We start from the raw sequence: 4,325 nt of genomic DNA, 5'->3' as shown, positions 1-4,325 counted from the left end.
TTGTGAAATAAAAAAAATTCATTTATTTCATCAGCTAGAAACTTATGTATAACAAAAATGAGTTACAAATGTGACTTCTAATATAAAACAACCACAAGTAACATGCCAATGACAACACTTGTGCTTCAAACTGATAAAAATCTCTCAATGACATAAATAAATAGTTCTAAACTGGAGGTATAATAAATTATTTTTGGAGTGCAAAATGAAATAAAAAAACAAACAAAAGTTGACTGATTACTCAGGAAAATCAAAATGAGAAAAATTGAATTTTTTTCATTCTCAAAAAATTATGAATCATACTGTCCATTAGACATCTCATATTTTAGTTGTCACTTGCAAAAATGTTGAATGTGAAATTCATGTTGCAAACATTGCTTTTATGGTTGGTTTCACGTTTCGATGCAGGAAAAAATGTCATTAATACCCAAAATATTAAATGGTTTGTTTACATGCACATCAAATGTCCAAAACTTGAAAGTGCCAAACAAATAGTTTCAACGGTTTGCTGTTGCGTCTCAAATTAATAAAATGAAAAATTTATGTAAAATAAACCAGTAATTAAAACATAATGTAAATCTTACCATACATTCTCTTACAGGGGAAAAAAATCTAAGGAATGTTGTCACTGTCAGCACTTATTGTGGGCCAAGTATGGTTTTAATGGCACTTCCTCACACACACACAAAAACCAGGGCAAACAATCGTTCTTGCTTGCCTTTCCCGGGAAATATAATTTCAGTGCAGGGTACACATACATATGGAAGGGTATCATATGTCCTGCTTGACATTGCAATGATGCTTGGGAATTTGGAATAGCGTTATGAACCAAACGATCTTTCTGGCTGATGTTCATAAACACCATTCCTGGAAATAATGGTTTCAAACATTGGCAATCATAGTCAACTTTGCCGCAAGAACCCCAACTAATACTGGATTTTTAGACACATCTTCCCGTGCTTGACGTCTGGAAAAAAATGAAAGAACATATTAAATGCAAGGGAAAATGTTACTTATTTAAATTGATAACAAAATTACGGGAAACAATATGTGCAACAATGAATGTTTTTTGCTATACATAAAGCTGGGCACGACAAATTCATAAAAAATTGAGGTGGCGGGAAGACTTTTAGGGGCCAAACATTTTTTGAGAAAAACAGGTTCAAAAATATTCCTTTCAACTTTTCCAGGACATAGCAAATGCCAAAATGAACTTGATTCTGCAGCCAAATATTATTATTATTCATTATTTAAAAGAATATTCTCAATTATTCTCTGAATTCACATTCATGAGAATATTCTACCCTCACGAGTCTTTGCATAGTACCCACAAAGGGTGGGGTTAACAGAGTTCCAGCCCTGGGCCCCCAGGAGTGGACAATTCTCTTTTTTTTTTCAGGCTATAAATAAACTGCAAAAGGGACCATGAAAACCCTCTGCTAGGGGTTGTGGGGAGTAGCATGCAATAATTTCTGTCATAGGCAGTGAACAATTTCGGATAATTGACGCTCTTTTGAAATGAACTGCGAGGCGTAAGCACGATCGAACTTCGGGAGAGGGGGGGGGGCACAAGGAAAATCTTCCAGCGAAAAATTTTAAGTTAATTCAAAATGAATGTGTGATGATTTATTTACAAAAATTCAGTTAGCCTGCAATGTGAAATATTTTTCGATATTGTAATTATTTTTACAATAACATTAGCTGAACTGTAAAATACATATTTTACTAACCTGCTGCCATTTTTCGGAAATCTACTTAGATGAATTTCTTCCGACTTGGAACTTCTCTCGCCATCCTAGGAAGCCGCAATAATTCAACATTTACTATCATGATGAAATAGAGAAGAATGAAGTCGAAGGAAATGGTGTAGAGACACAAAAACAAATTAATTTAACCCAGAGAAGAACCTTTTGATAAATTAATTAAGAATTATTGATTAAGAATACCGATTTTAAAATGAAATGAGACGGGAAAAAAGAGCTACGTGACTGGGGAGAGCAATAAAAAAAAATGGCGGCTGCCTCGCTGAAAAATTTGTTTACAACTGTAGTTCGTACGCTTACCGCTTCAATTTGTGGCGCGCAAGTTTGCATCAGGCCTCTCCATTGAAGTGACAACGCTTATCTTTAATACAGCTTTGGGTTACCATCACTCCTCAGTCGGCTCGGAGCTGCCGTAAAGTCAGGACGTGCGCTCTGTGAAGCCCGTTTTGAGCTTAATGTAACACAGCGCGATGGATCGTTCTATAGAGCAACGTTTCGCTATCAAATTTTGCGTTAAACTTGGAAAGTCCGCCACCGAAACGTTTCTATTAATTCAGCAGGCCTTTGGGAGTAGTGATAGCTTGTCCAAATCACAAGTTCACCGATGGCACAAGTCGGTCAGGAAAGTCGAGCGGCTGAAAGTTTGACGCGTGCAGGATCAAAACCATGTTCATTGTCTTCTTTGATGTCAGAGGCATTGTCCACCACGAATTCGTACCTACCGAGACCACTGTGAACGCAGTTCATTACTTGGAAGTGCTCAAAAGGCTGAACAGGAGGGTCGCGCGCTGCCGAAGTTACATCAAGGACGCATGGAAATTTCATCACGATAACGCGCCAAGCCACAGCGCCTTCGTTGTCAACGATTTCCTGGCCAGGACCCATACCCCACGGGTTCCCCAGTCTCCCTACAGTCCTGATCTGGCTCCCCCCCCCCAGACTTTTTTTTGTTTCTTCGCTTAAAAAGAGCCGTGAAGGGGAAACATTTGGACACGATTGAAAACATCCAGGCTCATGTTACATCGGCTCTAAAGGACCTCCCGAAGAAGGTTCCAGGCCTGGAAACACCGCCTCCATAAATGTATCGACGTAGGAGGGTGCTATTTTGAAGATTTTTAACTAATTGCACGAATATGTTCAATAAATGATTTTGTATGAATTTGGTCTCATTACTTATGGAACGCACCCCCCCCCTCTCTCTCTCTCTCTCTCTCTGTATACTTCTCAGTTTCTCGTCCAACAAAACTTAAAATAATTATCAGTTTTAAAATTTCTTTGCAAAATAGAAAGAATGCCAGTTTAACAAATGGTGCCAAGTGTTCGTTGAAATAAATTGCGTTAGGCCTGAGTCGAGCATTTATTTCAAATGCACAAATCTTAGATTTACGGGCGATGTTATAGAAGATGTGACGGGATTTTTTTGGTCTTGAACTGCAATGATGATAGATGCTTGATCTTATCTTTTCTGGATGTTGGAACACGATGGATTATGTTAACGTCGGGTTCTACGTCAATAATGTCAAGTTTTTTGCAGGATCGTTGACTTGACTTCATCTAAATTCTCATTTTCCGGAAGATCGCTAATTCCAATGTTTGATCGTCTCGAGTATTGTTGGAGATCGGCGATATGAATTTGGAGGTTCTTCATTTGAGATTTCAAAGTGGCATTCTCTCCACACTTCTAGTGACGACATTTTTTTGTTGCAATCTTGTATTTCTGATCGCTGAATTTCAACTACAGCCGGCCCCTCGTATTCGCGGGGGGTTAAGTACCGGGGTTGACCACGAATATAAGGGAAATCCGCGAATAACCCCGAAACCATAGTTTTTTTTTCTTGTATATCTCGTTTATTGAACAGCATGAGAAGCGCAGGGTAACGCAGAGGTATAAGGGAATGTAAAAGAGTGTGCAGCGATATTGTTGGCGATGTTTTCTGAAAAAACATTGCGATTTTTCTGTTTGCCGTTTCGTCAATCATATCATCAAGTATGTTGGAATATGATGACAAAGCTTCCTTTACCAATTTTTCTACGTGTGAACAGGGCACCACAGAGGGATCTATGCCATGAAAACAATCTATTGCTGATTTGAACACGCGAAGCCCTTCCGCTATGTTACTCATGGTGATCTTGTCCTCTACTTCTTTATCTTGATCTTCTTCATGTGGTACCGCTTCCGTTTCAGGAGCAGTCAACTGCATTAATTCCTCCTCGGTCAATGCCTCAGAATTGCTATTAATTAGCTGTTCGACTTCTATATCCATATCATTGAACCCTTCTCCACTCACCTGTTTTCGCTAAGGTGACAATGTCATTTATAGTCTCTTCAGTTGATTCTGTAGAAATGGCTGTGTCCTTCAGTGCACATTGTAGCCAAAAGGTTAATCCAACCCGAGGTGATTGTTCCTCTCTTGGGAGCTGCCACGGCTCTAGTAATGGCAGTAATGTCATTAGCGAGCCATTCAAAAATAAGTCATCCTAAACATGTTCACAATTCAAATTTTGTGAACAAAGAACATGAATGACGATTTCTGAGTGTTGCAAAAAAAAAAAAAAAAACCC

The 4,325-nt window shown here is 38.7% G+C and overlaps 1 long non-coding RNA gene across 1 annotated transcript; it reads right to left on the bottom strand.

Moving 5' to 3' along the window:
• Nucleotides 1–2,115, bottom strand: LOC149063778 (uncharacterized). The gene is made up of 2 exons (XR_016196099.1): nt 1,731–2,115; nt 1–967 (listed from the first exon to the last, which is right to left on the bottom strand). It is a non-coding gene; the product is annotated as an uncharacterized LOC149063778 (long non-coding RNA).
• Nucleotides 2,116–4,325: the final 2,210 nt, after the last annotated feature.

The sequence above is a fragment of the Pholcus phalangioides genome, unplaced genomic scaffold (assembly GCF_987345545.1).
Source record: "Pholcus phalangioides strain wild (caught in Gottingen) unplaced genomic scaffold, Ppha-v1.0 ptg000043l_1, whole genome shotgun sequence".
In the NCBI taxonomy this organism is placed as follows: Eukaryota; Metazoa; Arthropoda; class Arachnida; order Araneae; family Pholcidae; genus Pholcus; species Pholcus phalangioides.
This window is presented reverse-complemented; position numbering and strand designations above follow the sequence as displayed.